The sequence below is a fragment of the Scyliorhinus canicula genome, chromosome 6 (genome assembly GCF_902713615.1).
Source record: "Scyliorhinus canicula chromosome 6, sScyCan1.1, whole genome shotgun sequence".
NCBI classification, from domain to species: Eukaryota; Metazoa; Chordata; class Chondrichthyes; order Carcharhiniformes; family Scyliorhinidae; genus Scyliorhinus; species Scyliorhinus canicula.
In genome coordinates, this window is record NC_052151.1 from 29,390,628 (window position 1) to 29,409,972 (window position 19,345).

Genomic DNA, 19,345 nt, shown 5'->3' on the forward strand with positions numbered 1-19,345 from the left:
CCGGAGTGTGGTGACTAGGGGATTTTCACAGTAACTTCATTGCAGTATTAATGTAAGCCTATTTGTGACAATAATAAAGATTATTATTGCAGCACAGCAGGCCAATGCAGGACAGAACGAGCCAGAAAACGTGCAGTGTAGGAGCAAATACCCGTACCAGCCTCCCCGAACAGGCACCGGAATGTGGCGACTAGGGGCTTTTCACAGTAACTTCATTGAAGCCTACTCGTGACAATAAGCAATTTTCAGTACTTCAAAGAAGTGGAATGTCCTATTTAAGTCCATAACAGTGGCTTTGCTAGAAACTCTTTAATTGTCCAGAAGAATAAAAAGAGACTTTCTGAAAGTCAGTAAAGAGTGATGGGGGATTGCAGTTACTCACCGGTTATAACTGTGACTACCAGCCTTTATATCAGACCAGCGAAGAACAGAATTGAGACTGAAGAACGTGGTAGAGGGACAGATTTTTAAATTTTCTTGCTTCATTAGTTGTTTACAATCCTTGGCAACTTCAATGGCTTTTCTTCTGCAAGTTTTTTTAAGTTTACAAAATTATCAATCACATCATGGTAGGTAGAATCTTGTACGGGTGCATTCTCAATTGTCAGAACTGCTGAACTCAAATGTTCCTGACTCATCGTAAGTCACAGATAATTTGCTGCTCTTTTGAATACAGAAAAGGAACATTCACTGGAAACATTTGTGACAGGTATTGTTAAAAAAGATCTTATGGGGAATCCTCTGTTTGAATTAAAGGCACAGGCTACTGCTTCCTTCCACTTGAATTAAAGATATAGGCCGACTTCTGGTAATGAGGATGCGCTGAGCGGAGGCACGGAAGGTGGCTCTCTTCCTAGGAAATCGAATTTAGGCCTCATCACGCTCTTCAACCTACAAACAAAGGTATAAGATATTTGCTCAACTGCCGAATAACAGCTGCACCAGAGGCCGCAAGGAAACGAGAGGCAACAGGAGCCGAGAGAAACCTGCGAGCGAGAGGGCGGATCCACGAGGCGAGGAAGACCCAGCAGCACCTGAAGGTGAGGGGCCAACAAGCCGTGCAAGGAACTCCCCCTCGCCGCTGGGCGGCTGGACGAAGTTCCTCACCAGAGAGATAAAGGAGTTCAAGGAGGATATTGTGCTTAGAATCCAGGCAGTGGTCAAGATGGCTGTCACAGAAGCATTGGCCACCATATAGGTGGACTTCGACAAAGCGGAGAGGCGACTAGAGGCCTAGGGGAGCATAATCAGGGAGCTAGAAAGACCTCATGGACCAGTGGTACCAGATTGTCGCCCTAGAGGCAGAGATAGCAAGGTTGGTGGCGACCGTAAGGGGAACGAGGAGGACCAAGAGAACCAGTTGAGGCGCCAGAACCTCAAAATAGTGGGACTGCCAGAGGGAGCCGAAGGCTGAAAACCACGGACAATGTGGCTTAAATGCTGGGAAAGCTGATGGCAAGGGACAGATTCCCCAGCTCGTCAGAGATAGACAGGGCACACAGGTTGCTCCGGCCAAAAGCCAGGGAACAGCCCAGGGAATAATTGTAAAGATGCACCGGTACCAGAACCGAGAGAGATTGTTGAGATGGGCCAGGAAGGTGTGAACCTGTAACTGGGGTGGGACACCAGATACAAATATATCAGGACATAAATAAATAAATTAATTAAATAAATAACCTTTTATTGTCACAAGTATGCTTACATTAACACTGCAATGAAGTTACGTTGAAAAGCTCCTAGTCGCCACATTCCGGCGCCTGTTCGGATACACAGAGGGAGAAATCAGAATTCTCAGCTGGTACGGGAATTGAACCCACGCCGCTGGCCTTGTTCTGCATCACAAACCAGCTGTCTAGCCCACTGAGCTAAACCAGGAGCACACCTGGCTAAACGCCAGGCTGAATTCAGTATATACCTTGTGTACTGGTGAGAAGAACGAGAATTAATTCTCACCTGGGTGCAGGAACCCAGGGGTCGACTGCCCCCATCTGCACAATGAACATTCCCAGTTCCCTAGCCATGCCTGTCTTGTTTCCCCATTCTGGGGTTTGATCGGTCCATCAATCGGTCCTATATGCAGTTAAAGTCTCCCCCCCCCCCATGATCAGTTGATGTAGATGTCAGGGATTTCCGCCATGGTCTTGTTTATAAAATCAGTATCGACCCAGTTAGGCGTGTACATGTTTACCAGGACTATTGGTGCCCCTGTCTAGGACACCACTCACCATGACAGCCCACTTTGATCCGTAACCGTCCTTGTTGCCATCAACACCGTCCTCTTGTTTATCAAAATAGCTACCCCCAGCCCTTGTCCCGCAGCAGGAATTGTAGGTCTGTCCCACACAGCCCTTCCTTACCCACAATCGGTCCTTCTCCCTCAGGTGCGTCTCCTAGAGGAAGACTATGTCGGCTTTCAAACTTCTCAGATGGGCGAAGACTCTGGATCTTTTGACTGGTCTGTTAAGCCCTCTGACGTTCCAGGTGATAATCCTGGTGGGGAGCTTTTGTCCCCTCCCCTTCCTGCGGAATCAACCACACTAACCTGGTGGACGTGCCCTGGCACTCTAGGGTTTACCTTGGTCCAGGGGGCACCCAACATGGCCGCCAACTGTGTGTACGCCACGTGGGTGCGTCCCTTACGGTGCATTTTTTTTCCTTCAACCCGACCCTTGCCTGCTGAAGCCAGTCTAGAACCCTTCCCTTCCTTCTCATTGTGTTTCCCTCATGGTCCCCCCTTCCCCTCTGCCAACCTTTCTACACCCCTCCCCCTCCTGTGTCCTGCCCTCCCTAGCCAACACTCTTCCGCTAGTGTGGTGGCCGGGACTAATCTTAACCCTTTCCTGTGCCCGATCAATAGCTGTTCCCTCTGACTCTTCACCCTTTCCTGAGCTCCGCTACCCTCACAATTTCCTGTGAGCTGGTGCTTTTGCTCAAAGCGAGGCAGTACTATCCCGCGCAAACATTGCTCAAGTCCATCACTTTTCTTTCTCTTTTATTTCTTGTCTGCCCCTTGTCCAGGCCATTCGTCCGCATGAACTTGCCTGCCTCTGCCGCGGTGTTGAAATAATGTTCCTTGTTTTGGAATATAACCCAGAGCCTGGCTGGAAATTCCATATTTTACTCCACTTTTGCACAGGGCCGATATCGCATGGGTGAACTCGGCCCTGCGCTTTGCCAGGTCTGCCCCAATGGCCTGGTTTACTCATATTCTGTGTCCTTCCCAGCTGCTTGCCTTTGTCTGCCTTGCCCACAGCAGGATCTTCTCACGATCCTGGTATCTGTGTAGTTTAGCCATTATCGCAAGGGCAGTATGGTCGCATAGTGGTTAGCACTGTGGCTTCACAGCGTCAGGGTCTCAGGTTCGATTCCCTGCTGGGTCACTGTCTGTGTGGAGTCTGCATGTTCTCCCTGGGTCTATGTGGGTTTCCTCCGGGTGCTCCGGTTTCCTCCCACAGTCCAAAGATGTGCAGGTTAGGTGGCTTGGCCTCGCTAAATTGCCCTTAAGTGTCCAAAAAAGATTAGGAGGGGTGATTAGGATAGGGTGGAAGTGAGGGTTTAAGTGGGTTGGTGCAGACTTGATGGGCCGAATGGCTTCCTTCTGCACTGTATTTTCTATGTTTGATTATTGCCCTTGGCTGCTCCCCGACCTTGGTTTTCAGTCGGAGTGACCTGTGTGCCCTGTCGATCTCCGGCGGCTTAGGAAAGTTGTCCCTCCCAACCAGGATGCCCAGCATCTGGGCCACATATTGAGTTCCTGGCCTCGATCCATTCTGGCAGACCCACGATTCGGATGTCTTGGCACAGAGACCGATTCCCCTGATCCTCAACTTTCCCCTTCGGGCTCCCCTGGGTTGCCACCAACCTTTGGCTATTTGGCCAGGCCTCTGCTTTCTCTGCCCTGTCCAGTTGCTGCCTAGCCAGCCCTCACTCTCTCAGGCCTGCTGCCTGGTTGGCCTCTAGTTCTGGTTGAGTCACCCCACTCCTACTGGTCGCTGCTCCCTGATTCCTCGAGACATAACATTGGCACTTGCCTGGCCTTCTTCGCACCTCCCGACTGCTGCTCTGCTCACCTCTTGGCTCTCGCTTGATTGACCGGACCACGAGCCACGACGACTGTGTGTGCTACCAGCAGGCTGCTGCTGCTACTGGCTACCTGGCCTTTGCTCTCTCTCGCCCTCGTTGCCCTGCCTGGTTGCTTCGCAGTCCAACCCTGTCTCAGCTCAGCTAGACTGGCATCTGGCTCAGATCGAGCCGCTCCTCTCCCACTGGCCACTGCTCCCGAGGCATGGCTGCCATTCTTTGCACCTCCCAACTGCTGCTCTGTTCACCTCTCACTTGAGTGGCCGGGCCTCGAACTTCGTCCTGCGATGACCATGTGTACCTGATTGGCTGCCTGACTGCTGCTGCTGGCTATCTGGCCTAGCGTCCTCTGTTCTTTTTTTTCCAATTAAGGGGAAATTTAGCATTGCCAATCCATCTAGCCTGCACATCTTTGGGTTGTGGGTGTGTGATCCATGCAGACATGGGGAAACTCCACACGGATAGTGACCCGGGTCCATGGTGCCGTGAGTCAGCATTGCTAACCACTGCGCCACCGTGCAGCTCCCTCAGTTCTTTTTGGTCCGTTGCCCACTCACCCTCCTCAGTCCTGGCCTGGAAGTCGAGAGCAGCTCCCCTCAACGGCCATTGGCCAGGCCTCTTCTTCACCTGGCTGAAGACTTCGCGGGCTTGCAGCCCGATGTTCGGTGGGCGACCTCACTTTTGTCTCCGGCTTCCCACAAGACCAAATGCCGGAAACCTGGCTGCTGCTTTGAACCTTTACTCAATGGAAGTTCAGTATCTTCACACCAATTAGGGAGATCCTGTATCCTGTGTGGGAGTTGACTAAACTTTAGCATTAGAATTCCAGATCAATTCCTTTTGGCACAGTGGTTCGCACTGCTGCCTCACAGCGCCAGGGACCCGGGTTCGATTCCCGGCTTGGGTCACCCCCGTGTCTGCATGGGTTTCATCCGGGTGCTCCGGTTTCCTCCCACAGTCCAAAGAAGTGTACTTTAAGTGGATTGGCCATGATAAATTGCCGCTTAGTGTCCAAAAGGTTAGGTGGGGCTACTGGGGGTATGGGGATAGGATGCGGGATTGGACCTGAGCAGAGCTCTTTCGGATGATCGATGCAGACGTGATGGGCCAAATGGCCTCCTTCTGCACCGTAGGGTGATGCGCAATCAATTGTACAAAGACTGAGGTTGGATACAACTGTGGCTTTATTGCAGTAAGATGTGTGGCCTCCCACAGCAGCTGGCGAAATGGCTGCTGAATAGAGGACACGCATATTTATACTCCTCCTACTGGGCAGAGTCAGCAGGCAGCGGCTATCGGCGAACCTGTAGTACAGGTCCTACCTTACATCGCCTAATACAGGTGTAACAGTGGTTTACCACATAGGGATTCTATGATTATGGCACAGAAAGAGGCTATTCAGCCCAGCTAGTTCATGTCAGGTCTCTGCAGAGCAAACTAGTCAGTCCCATCCTCCCACCTGCACCTCCATCCCTGAAGGATTTAACCATTCGGTTACCAGCAGCACTTTGTGATTACTGGAACTCAGTAGAAATTTGAGTTAAAACTTGTCAAGTGCAAATAAGAATTGTTTTATTTGTCTTCTATTGATTACAATTGAAAGTCATTTTAAAGTCCAGCCATTATATGGCTCACAAAGAGGCAATTTGTACACAATTGAACTTTCAAACAATCACAGATAAAATTTTACTTGCTCAGGCAAACAGCTCGACAATAACTTTAAAAAGTCTGAAAATGAAATATGAAGGACAGGTTGATAGATAATGAATAGTAAGTCCAAAAGAATGTGGAATGATCTGAAAAGCCAGAGAGAGAGAAAAAGAGAGAGTGAGAAGATGGCCGACAATCCATCATGGTTATACCAAATCATATCTGGTTTCAGGCATCTAATTACACCCTAATTTAATCCTAATTGGTTTGGGTTGAAGTCAAAAATATTTGATTCGATGTTCTAACTGTCCATCTTTAAAATCCAGCAATAGTCTAAAATGTTTCAGCCTGTATAAGTTATGGAATGTGATTCAGGCTGTTATCACAAGTGGCCTGAAATCAGAACAATAGAGCCTTTAAGTTACTGGGCTCTCGTCAGCTAATTGCCATGGATTCAGCCCTTGTCCTTGGAGAAATGTAGTGAAAAGTGCTTGTTTTATCAGACTTCTGTGTTTCTTTTAAACTATGTATTTAAAAGTTGTTAGAGAAAATTATCATTGGTGTGTCATGCTGTCTTGTAAATGAATTTGCAGAATATGTGTTTTTAATCCTTAATTTAAAACCGGGGCTTAATATTTATGCTAAACAGCTATCTTTTACCTATATTAGGTATATTAGAAATACCTGGCTTCCCAGTGGATTGGCCATGATAAATTGCCCCTTAGTGTTCAAAAGGTTAGGTGGGGCTACTGGGGTATGGGGATAGGGTGCGTGATTGGGCCTGGGTAGGGCACTCTTTCGGATGATTGATGCAGACTTGATGGGATAAATGGCCTCCTTCTGTACTGTAGAGATTCTATGATTATGGCACAGAAAGAGGCTCTTCAGCCCATCTAGTTCATGTCAGCTCTCTGCAGAGCAAACTAGTCAGTCCCATCCCCCACCTGCACCTCCATCCCCCACCCCTCACTCACCCCTCTATCTGTGTAAAAAGGTTCTTCCTCACATCCCCACTGCATCTTTTGCCCAAACAGATCTATGTCCCCAGTCCTTGGACGATCAGCTAATGTGAACCACTTTTCTTTTTGTACCTTATCTAAATCCATCATAATCTTGTACGCACATATCAAATCTCCCTTCAATCTCCTTCACTCCAAGCAGAGTCAGAGTCATACAGTACAGAAGAGACCCTCCCCCCCCCCACCCCCACCCCCACCCCCACCCCCAATCTACACTGACGCAATCATACTAATTCTACACTAATCCCCTTTCCAGCATTTGTTATGACATTTCAAGTGCTCATCCATCTACTTTTTAAAAGTTGAGGTTTCCCTCTACTAACCTCCCAGGCAGTGCATTCCAGACTCCAACCATCCTCTGGATGAAAAACCATTTCCTCAAATTCCCTCGAAACCTCCTACCACTCACCTTAAAATTATACCCCCTCATTATTGGCCCTTCACCTAAGTGGAACAGCTGCTTTCAATCCACCCTGTCCATATCCCTTATGGTCTTTTAAGCTTGAGTTCCATTCTGGGATCTTCCTGTCCAGTTAGAACATCAACTGGGATCATAACACTTGCTGTTTATGTTGTTTTGGCATGGAGCCTTGTGTTGTGGCTTCACCGGGTTGACACCCCATTTTTAGGTTTACCCGGTGTTGCTCCTGGCATGCCTTCCTCCTCTCTTCATTGAACCTAGGATATATTCGATGACTAACTTATATACTTTGTGCATTGCTAACCTTTTAGGTACCATCTCTTTACCTATTTTTATGATTTCCAATTTCTCTATCACCTTCTTTTTGAGGGCCTTGAAGAATCCAGTTCGAGTTTGTACAATCAAACAGAAAGTATTCACAAGTATATGTACACAGCACCAGTAGTTCACTACTGGTTCCCTCTCTACCCAGTACCACACTGGCCTTCTCTATCTATACAGCTGAAAGGTTAATGATTGCCCCGCCTCCCCTCATTGGAGGAGCTCATATTCCCCAAGAGACCTGGGGTAAACAATTGTCCCCAACCAATAGGATTCGCGCAGGTGATAATACTTCTACTTTACTGTGACATTGTCAGTATCTTTATTGTTTTCTGAAGACATGCACAAAATATTAATTTAATATCTCAGCCATGTCCTCCATGTCCACAAGCAGAATTCCATTTTGGTCCCTAATCAAGCCCATCCATCCTTTTGTTTATTTTTTTTGTTACATTGTGCTCATCCTACATCCGCCACCACTCCATTCCCCTCCCTCGTAACTACATGAGGCTAAACCAGACTGCTCTCAACTTTATTGTTATATTTGACCTCAAGATTAGCATCCAACCAAACCATTAGGGACACACAGTCAACGATTATATCCTAGGTTCTAGGCAAAATAAGGATGAGTATAGTGGAAGGTTTTGTCACAAATTTCTCCAATATAGCTACAACACTGGTATCTACTAGAATTGCAGAATGGTTACCACAATCTGTAATCTCATGGTCCAGCATATCCCATACTCTACCATTACAACCATGACCGACTATTTCCCCCCCTGTAACATCATCCCTGCCTCAGCTCATCTGTTGCTCAAATCATCACCCTTGTCTTTGTTACTTCTAAACTTGACTATTCCAATACACCTCTGGCCGGCTTCCCACATTCCACACTGCTCAAACTCGAGAACATCCAAAATTCTGCTGCCCATGTCCTTACTCGCAGCATCCATAACCTCTGCGCTTGCAGATTTACGCTGGTTCTTAGTTGAGCAACACCTCAATTTTGAAAGTATGCTTATTGTTTTTTCAACTCGCTTCGTGGCCTTGCCCCTCACTATCTCTGTAATCTTCTCCAGCCTAACAAGATATCTGTACTCCTTCCATTCTGGCCCCTTGTTATTTTAACAGAATTTAGTGTTCCTTTTATGTTACCCAGTCATCTTTTTCATACACTTTCACTCTCCACTTATTTCATTCTCAGTTCACCCTTGTACTTTATGCATTGTGACCTTGAATCATTCGGAAATCAAGACGCCCAAGAATACAGTGAATTTTATACCTTGCAGTCCTGGAATTGAGCCCAGGATAAGGAGTGTTTTTTGGCAAATACTTAATTGCCCACATTTCCAACACAGATGAAATAACTGTGGAACAAGGTATCTAATAGAGGAAACGTTATACAAGTATGCAACTAGATAAAACACCTGGGCTGGATGGCTTCATCAGAATTTTATAACTAGTCTTGCTGTAACTTGCTTCACTGCTGATTAAAATGCAGTACAAACCTCTCATAACTGTGGTAGGAATATATTTCATTCTTTTGAAAGAAGGGTTATTTGCTGTTTGTGGAAGTCATTACTAGCTTTACTAAAGAAGCACAAGTCTAAAAATTGTCACACTCCGCTTGGAAAATAATTTATCAACAATTACCCACACGGGCTTGTTTCGATAAGAGAACACCAAACCCTCAATAATGCAGGAAGAGTGCTGCCTCACGGCGCCGAGGTCCCAAGTTCGATCCCGGCTCTGGGTCACTGTCCGTGTGGAGTTTGCACATTCTCCCCGTGTTTGCATGGGTTAATGTTAGCCAACTTGTGACAATAAATAAAGGTTATTATTATTAGTATATGCAAACTCCACATGGACAGTGACCAGGGGCCCGAACCCGAGCCCTCGGTGCCGTGAGGCAGCCATGCTAACCACTGCGCCACCTGCCCTCATTCCTAATATAATGAGCAAATGTTTAAAATTAAGGGATGCTTCGGGGCAGCAAACTGAATATTCTAAAATGGAACTAAGTATACTGGCATCTAGTGGCCTAACAAATACTGCATCTGCTTTCATTTTTACATCAGGCCCTGCAAAAGACAGCTGATTCAAACATCAACAATCCTTTGACCATTGGGAAATATTACTGAATTTGTTGTTTCCCATGGGTTCAACCTTATCTCCTTTGTAAGAGCATGTTTAAAGATTTGTTTAAATTTGCTGAGGAAAAGAGCTGACGTTTCTCAGAACAGGTTACCACCTACTCCAGGAACCAAACAGAAATTGTCATTTTGTAAAAAATATTTTATTCAGCCATTTTCATAAAAACAAACTGAAGCAGAAGCAGAATTATACATTAGAAATAACCAACACCAACTCCCCCCTGCTCCCCACCCCCTTGCCCCTTTTCCCATCCTGTCTTCCTCTTTTTAAACCTCTTACACCCCTCCCCCCCCCCTCCCCCCACCCCCCAACTTTTGTTGACTCCTCAATCCTCCTTAAAGAAGTCAATGAATGTCTTCCACCTACAGGCAAACCAATCAACCGAGCCCCTCAAGACAAACTTGACCTTCTCCAGCCTTCTCCAGCCTCAGGAATTCAGCCAGGTCACTCACCCACATCTCCGCTTTCGGTGGCTGCGAGTCCCTCCATCCAAGTGGGTTATCAGGGAGGCAAAGGCCAAAACATTGGCCTCTCTCTCCCCGGGACTCCTGGGTCTTCCGACACCCCGAATATCACTACCTCTGGACTTGGGCCACCTTCACCCACAGCACCTTGGACAGTGCTGGTTTAGCTCAGTGGGCTAGACAGCTGGTTTGTAATGCAGAACAAGGCCAGCAGCGCAGGTTCAATTCCCGTACCGGCTCATTACCTGAACAGGCGCTGGAATGTGGCGACTAGGGGCTTTTCACAGTAACTTTATTGCAGTGTTAATGTAAGCCTACTTGTGACAATAATAAATATTATTATTTTGTCCGCAAACCCCTGCAGAACCCCTTTAGCTTCCAACAGTCCAGAACATGTGAATGTGTTTCGTAGGCCTCCTCACGCACCGCCTACTCCTATCCTCCACCACTTCCAAAAACATACTCTTCCATTATATGTGCCCTATGAATTACTTTAAACTGAATGAAATTTAGCCTAGCACATGATGAGGACGCATTCACCCTCTGCAGGGCCTCAGCCCATGTCCCAGCCTCCACCTCCCCTCCCAGGTCCTCCTCCCACCGGGACCTTCTCCCAAACAATCAGCTACTTGTAGACCTCGGAAACCTTCCCCTTCCCTACCTCCTCTTTCGACAGCATCTTGCCTTGCAACCCCTAGGGCGGTAAACCAAGAAAAGATGGCACCTCTTTTCATAACATCCCGAACCTGCAGGTACCTGAACCCTTCCCCTGGGCAAGTCATACTCTTCCTCCATATCCTTCAATTTCGCGAAACTGCCCCCTACAAACAGGTCACCGAATCGATCAATCCCTGTCTGCCGCCACTCATGAAACCTCGTATCCAGTCTTCCTGGTGAAAACCTATGGTTGGCGCAAGCTGGTGCCCACTCTTACGAACCCTTACCAACTTTTACAGGTGCACCATAGAAAGCATCCTACCTGGCTGCATCACAAGACCGCAAGAAACTTCAGAGAGTCATGAACACCGCCCAGTCCATCACACAAACTCGAATCCCATTCATTTACTCTATCTACACCTCCCTTGTGGTAGTCACCACTGTTGTATTGTGTATACTGCATGCGATGGCATTACGGTAAGGCCCCTGTACTACAATTACGGGGGTAGATCCCTATCTGCTGGCTCCGCCCAGTAGGCGGAGTATAAATGTGTGGGCTCTCCGAGCTGCAGCCATTTCGGCAGCAGCTGCGGGAGGCTCCACATCTCTGCGTAATAAAGTCTCGATTACTCTCTATTCTCTTCTCGTCGTAATTGATAGTGCACCAATTTATTACGCAGAGATTTTAAAACAATGGATCTCCGCATCAAGCCTAATCGCCTGCAGCTGCACCCTCAAGCAGACAACGCCAAGTCGGCCTTCGCACATTGGCTAGCTTGCTTCGAGGCATACATCGGAGCTGCGACTGACCCACCCTCAGAGGCACAGAAGCTCCAGATCCTTTACACATGGCTGAGCTCAGACATCTTCCCCTCATCCGGGACGCACCGACATACGCTGAGGCCATGGCACTACTGAAGGAGAACTACACGCAGCAGACCAACAAAATCTACGCCAGGCACCTCCTCACCACACAGCATCAACTCCCCGGTGAGTCTGTGGAATATTTCTGCCGTGCCCTGCAACTCTTAGTGAGAGAATGCGATTGCCAGGCCGTTTCGGCCGCTGAACATTCTGACCTGCTACTTAGAGACGCGTTCGTTACAGGCATAGGGTCGGCCTGCATCCGCCATCGGCCAACATCCGCGGCGACCAAGAAACTAGCGCTCTCGCTCACAGTCGCCTCACGCAATATACAGGCGTATGCCCCCAAAAGCGCGGCCGACCCCTCCTGGACATCGTGGACCCCGCAAGCAAACACCCTACCGTGCACCCCACCAGCGACCACCCCAGCCAACCCCAGGCCTGCGCCGTGCGGTAGCCAAACAATCACGGGGGGCCCAAGTGCTACTTCTGTGGACAGTCAAAACACCCCCTACAAAGCTGCCTGGCAGGGAGCGCGCTCTGCAAGGCCTGTGGTAAGAAAGGACATTTTGCTGCTGTGTGCCAGGCCCACGGGCGCCGCCATGTTCCTCACTACAAACCTCGTGCAGCCACGTGGGCGCCGCCATCTTCCCCGCCTCAGGACCCCTGCTCGTCGGACACTCATCAGGCCGCTCATCGCCTGCAACCGCAGCCGACCAGCCACGTCTGGCCTCCGTCACGTTCGACCAGACACGACCGCACAACCTCGCGACTGCGTTGACGACAGTGAAGGTCGATGGGCACAAGGTTTCCTGCCTTCTGGACTCCAGGAGCACTGATAGCTTCATCCACCCCGATACGGTAAGGCACTGCTCCCTCACGGTCCACCCCACCAACCAGAAAATCTCCCTGGCCTCCGGATCCCATTCTGTGGAGATCCGGGAGTACTGCACCACCACCCTCACCATCCAGGGCGTAGAGTTCAGCGGCTTCCGGCTCTGACCTCTGACCTCCAACCTCTGCGCTGCCCTGCTACTCGTCCTGGACTTCCAGTGCAACCTCCAGAGCCTAACCCTGAAATTTAGCGGGCCCCGACCACCCCTTACTGTATGCGGCCTCATGACCCTTAAGGTCAACCCACCTTCCCTGTTTGCGAACCTCACCCCGGATTGCAAACTCGTTGCCACCAGCAGCAGATGGTACAGTGCCCAGGACAGAACCTTCATCAGGTCTGAGGGCCAGTGGCTGCTGCGGGAAGGTATTATCGAGGCCAGAAACAGCCCCTGGAGAGCCCAAGTGGTAGAGGTGAAAACTGGGGAGAAAAACAGGATGGTCGTTGACTAGTCAGACCATCAATCGGTACACGCAGCTCGACGCGTACCCCCTCCCTCGCATATCTGATATGGTCAATCAGATTGCACAGTACCGGGTCTTCTCGACAGCGGACCTGAAATCTGCCTACCACCATTTCCCCATTTGCAAGGCGGACCGCGAGTACACCGCGTTTGAGGCGGACGGCCGCCTTTGGGTGCCTGGAACGCTTTACCAGCGGAGGTGGTAGAGGCAGGCACGATAGCATCATTTAAGATGCATCTAGACAGATATATGAACGGGCGGGGAACAGAGGGAAGTAGACCTTGGAAAATAGGAGGCAGGTTTAGATAAAGGATCTGGATCGGCGCAGGTTGGGAGGGCCGAAGGGCCTGTTCCTGTGCTGTAATTTTCTTTGTTCTTTGTACCATTTCCTTAGCTTTCCCTTCGGCGTCACGAACGAGATCTCGGTCTTCCAACGGGAGATGGACCAAATGGTTGACCGGTACAGACTGCGGGCCATTTTCCTGTAACTGGATAACGTCACCAACTGCGGCCACGACCAGCAGGACCACGACGCTAACCGTTCCAAATTCCTCCACACCGCCAAACTCCTCAACCTAACCTACAACAAGGAGAAGTGCGTGTTCAGCACGGACCGATTAGTCATCCTCGGCTATGTGGTTCAGAACGGAGTTCTAGGGCCCGATCGCATGCGCCCCCTCATGGAACTCCCCCTCCCCCACTGCCCCAAGGCTCTCAAACGCTGCCTTGGGTTCTTCTCGTACAACGTCCAGTGGGTCCCTAACTATGCGGACAAGGCCCGCCTACTCATTCACTCCACCGTTTTCCCACTAATGGCCGAGGCTCACCAGGTATTCAACCGTATCAAGGCCGACATTGCCAAGGCCGCGATGCACACGGTCGACGAGACACTACCCTTCCAAGTCGAGAGCAATGCATCAGACGTCGCTCTGGCTGCCAAGCTCAACCAGGTAGGCAGGCCCATGGCATTCTTTTCCTGCACCCTCCATGCCTCCGAAATTCGGCACTCCTCTGTGAAAAAGGAGGCCCAAGCTATCGTTGAAGCTATGCGGCATTAGAGGCATTACCTGGCCAGCAGGAGATTCACTCTCCTCACTGACCAACGGTCGGTTGCTTTCATGTTTAACAACACACAGCGGGGCAAGATCAAAAATGATAAAATCTTGAGGTGGAGGATCAAGCTCTCCACCTACAATTACGAGATTTTGTATCGCCCCGGTAAGCTCAACAAGCCCTCCGATGCCCTATCCCGAGGTACATCTGCTAGTGCACAAGTAGACCGACTCCGGACCCTACACGACGCTCTCTGTCACCCAGGGGTCACCCTCTTCTTTCACTTCATAAAGGCCTGCAATCTGCCCTACTCCATCGAGGAAGTCAGGGCTATCACCAGAGACTGCCAGGTCTGCGCGGAATGTAAACCGCACTTCTACCGGTCAGACCGTGCGCGTCTGGTGAAGGCCTCCCGGCCCTTTGAACGCCTCAGCGTGGACTTCAAAGGGCCCCTCCCCTCCACCAACCGCAACACATCCTTTCTCAATGTGGTTGACGAGTACTCGAGATTTCCCTTCGTCATCCCATGCCCCGACATGACTTCTGCCACCGTCATCAAAGCCCTCAACACCATCTTCGCTCTGTTCGGTTTCCCCGCCTACGTCCACAGCGACCGGGGATCCTCAATTATGAGCAATGAGCTGCACCAGTACCAGCTCAACAGGGGCATTGCCTCGAGCAGGACGACCAGCTACAACCCCCGGGGAAACGGGCAGGTGGAGCGGGAGAATGGGACGGTCTGGAAGGCCGTCCACCTGGCCCTACGGTCCAGAAATCGACCGGCTTCCCGCTGGCAGGAGGTCCTCCCCGACACCCTTCACTCCATTCGGTCGCTCCTGTGCACTGTGACTGATGAAACTCCCCATGAACGTCTCTTTGCCTTCCCTAGGAAGTCCACCTCCGGGGTTTCGCTCCCAACATGGCTGGCAGCTCTGGGACCCGTTCTCAGCAAGCACTTGTGGCTCCACAAGGCGGACCTGTTGGTTGCAAGGGTACAGCTACTCCACGCGACCCGCAGTACGCCTACGTAGCGTACCCCGGTGGTGGCCAAAACACAGTCTCCCTCCGGGACCTGGCACTAGCTGGGTCCCCACACACCCCTCCTCTGCCCCGGCGCCACCCTCCCTCCCCTCGGCGCGACCCACCGCAGCCCCACTCCAGGATGATCCTCCCTCCCCTTGGTCCCACCCATGGATGAAGATGAGGTCGACACGCTCCCGGAGTCACCGACGACTGAACCGAAGCCTGAATCACCACCACATATGCGGCGCTCGCAACGATGGATCAAGGCGCCCGACCGTCTAAATTTATAACCTCTTTCTTAAATTTTAAACAACCTGTATGTAAATAGTTTCCACCACCCCCGCTGGACTTTATAACAGGGGGTGAATGTGGTAGTCACCACTGTTGTATTGTGTATACTGCATACGAGGGTATTACGGTAAGGCCTCTGTACTTCAGGTACGGGGGTAGATCCCTGCCTGCTGGCTCCGCCCAGTAGGCAGAGTATAAATGTGTAGGCTCTCCGAGCTGCAGCCATTTCAGCAGCAGCAGCGGGAGGCTCCACATCTCTGCGTAATAAAGCCTTGATTACTCTCTACTCTCATCTCGTCATAACTGATCGTGCATCATCCCTCTGCCTTGGGAAAGCGGGCAGCATAATCAAAGACCCCTCCCACCCGGCTTACTCACTCTTCCAACTTCTTCCATCGGGCAGGAGATACAAAAGTCTGAGAACACGCACGAACAGACTCAAAAACAGCTTCTTCCCCACTGTTACCAGACTCCTAAATAACCTTCTTATGGATGTATCTGATTAATACTACACTTCTGTATGCTTCACCCGATGCCAGTGTCTATGTATTTACATTGTGTACCTTATGTTGCCCTATTACGGATTTTCTTTTCATATACTAAATGATCTGTTTCAGCTGCACAGTATACGTGACAATAAACAAATCCAAATCTAAACACCGAGGCACCCTCCTGTTCCAAACACTGTCCCCACACCCACAAAGCTGAGACCACCACCGCCTGGCCAACAAGAATGGCAAGGCACTATTAGCATCCTTTTCATTTTTCATAGAATTTACAGTGCAGAAGGAGGCCATTCAGCCCATCGAGTCTGCACCGGCTCTTGGAAAGAGCACCCGACCCTATCCCCATACCCAGTAACCCCACCCAACACTAAGGGCAATTTTGGACGCTAAGGGCAATTTATCATGGCCAGTCCACCTAACCTGCACATCTTTGGACTGTGGGAGGAAACTGGAGCACCCGGAGGAAACCCACGCACACACGGGGAGGATGTGCAGACTCCGCACAGACAGTGACCCAAGCCGGAATTGAACCTGGGACCCTGGAGCTGTGAAGCGATTGTGCTATCCACAATGCTACCGTGCTGCCCTGTAACCATATTGAAATTAACCATCCTCTACCAGCCTTGCCATCTCTGCCCATTCCACCTTCATCCTATGTGCCCTAATTGAGATAAACTCCCCTCGAATCACCGCCTTGAGTGCCTCCCACAGCGTAGCCGCCATAACCTCCCCCATGTCATTGAGTTCCACATACCCCTGAATGGCGGCCCTCACCCGTTTGCACACCTCCTCATCCACCAACAACCCCACATCCAGCCTCCATTGCAGGCGCTGGCCCTCCCACCCCGGTTCACAGGCAAAACCATCCAGTGCGGCGCGTGGTCGGAACACAATCGCCGAATATTCTGTCAACCACCCCCGCCAACTAAGCCTTACCGACCACACAAAAGTCAATCTGAGAGTATATTCAGTGCACATGGGAAAAAAATGAAAAATCCTTCGCCCTTGGCCTCCCAAACCTCCACGGGTCCACCCCCCCTCCCTTCCCCTGGTCCAACCCCCCCCCTCTCCCTTCCCCTGGTCCACCCTCCCCTCCCTTCCACCGGTCCACCAACCCCCCTTCCACGAGTCCACCACCCCCCTCCCCTCCACGGGTCCAACACCCCCCTCCTTCCACGGGTCCAACACCCCCCCCCCCCCACTTCCATGGGTCCACCACCCCCCCTCCCTTTCACGGGTCCACAACCCCCCTCCCTTCTACAGGTCCACCACCTCTCCCTTCTACAGGTCCACCTCCCTTCCCTTCCACATGTTCTCCCCCTCCCCCGCTCCATGAACCCCTTTAGCTCCTTCGTCACTACCAACATCTTCCGCACCTCGGGCTCGACCAGTCCAAGCTTGGCTCTATAACCATATTGAAATCCACCCCCACAATGATCAAGCGGTGCGAATCCAGGCCAGGAATCTTCCCGAGCACCCACCTCATGAAGTCTCCACATCAGCCCAATTTGGGCATAAACGTTTATCAGAACCACCAGCATCCCCTCCAGTTTCCCACTCACCATCACAAACCTACCCACCCCCCCCCCCCCCCCCCCCACCGAAGCTGCCACAATTCTCTCCACCTCAAACGCCACCCGCTTATTCACCAGCACCACCATCTCCCTCGTCTTCTATCCAGTCTCAAGTGGAACACCTGCCCGCCCATCCTTTCCTCAATCTTATCTGGTCCCCTATCTTCAAGTACATCTCCCGGAAAAAGGCCAAGTCTGCCTTCAGACTCCTCAGGTGCACGGGCACACGTTTGACCAGCCCATTCAGACCCCTCACATTCCACGTGACCAGCCTGGTCGGGGAGCTGCCCACCCCCATCGCCTGCCAATCACCCATATCCATTTTTGGGCCAGACCCCGGCCAGTGTCATACGACCCTCCCGGCCCACCTTCGGATGTCTACCGTCATCCCTCCCTTTCCAGGTGCAAAACATCAACCACAACCATGTCAGCAACCCTCCCCCGCCCAAATAAAACAACAACCCCATCCCACTCTCCTATGTCTATCTCCTGACAACCCCCCACTGCACTCCCGTTAACTAGCCCAATCAGCTAGCATGGTGGCCCCCGCAAAGCCTCCCAACCCCCTCACCCCCCCCCCCCCAAATCCCCTATCTCCCCCAAAAAGCAGAAAAGGTGCACTCACCCTTGATGTTCCCCCGTGGAGAGCCTGCCCTCCAAACACCCTGCCATCAAAATAAAAGGAATATTTCAAGGTGAAATGTTTCCCAAGAACAAACTCTTCCAAAGTTCATTGTATCCCTTCTCAGGGGCTGGTTTAGCACAGGGCTATACAGCTGGCTTTGAAAGCAGACCAAGGCAGGCCAGCAGCACAGTTCAATTCCCGTACCAGCCTCCCTGAACAGGCGCCGGAATGTGGCGACTAGTGGCTTTTCACAGTAACTTCATTGAAGCCTACTTGTGACAATAAGCGATTTTCATTTCATTTCATATCCTGTAGGTCCATTGTCCCTCATAAACTACATTGCCTCCTCTGGCACGCCAAAATAATATTCAAAAAGTCACCCGGAGGCGGGCCTGTACAGCACTCCTAACTTCACCCCCTTCTTAACGAGGGCAGCTTTGACCCGATTAAACTCGGCCCTCCTCTTCGCCAGTTCTGCACCCAGGTCCTGGTACACCTGCAGCTCGTTTCCATTCCCATGTGCACTTCCTCATCTGCCTTACCCATCGAAGACTGTTCTCTTTGTCCTTGGCGGCTTGCATGCTTGCGGTCTCATCGTCAGCACCCTGTGCACTCGATCAACCTCCAGGGGCCGAGCAAAGGCTCCAATCCCATCAATTGCTCCAACATTTTGGCCACAAATGTGCCGGCTTCCGCACCTTCGATGCCTTCAGGCATCGCCACAATCCTCAAATTTTGCCTTTTGGAGCGGTTCTCCAGATCCTCCAACTTCTCCTTCAGCCTTTTCTGGGTCTCCCGCATCACCCCACCTCGACCACCAACGAGACCAATTGCTCCTGGTGCTCCCTTACACCTTCTCCACTTTCTAGATCGCCCGGCCCTGGGACTGTAGCCTCTGCTCCACCTGCCTCTGTTTTCGATCCCTTCTTTCATCAGCTCCACCACTTTGGCCAGGTCTTCCAGGACCTGCTTCCTCTGCTGGCTGAACGAGAGGAGGAACTAGAGAACTAGGGGTGGAAATAGAGGGGACTCTGGAGTGAAGCACTGAACAGGATCAACTCCACCTCCACTTGCGCAAGGCTAAGCTTCATGCAACTGAAAGTGGTGCACGGAGCACACCTAACAAAAACTCGAATGACCAGGTTCTTCTTGGAGGTGGAGGACAAGTATGAATGGTGCCAGGGAGGCAAAGCCAACTACATTGACATGTTCTGGGCATGCCCCAATCTTGTTGGGTTCTGGACAGCCTTCTTCGCGGCAATGTCAAGGTTGTGGGATGAGGGTAGA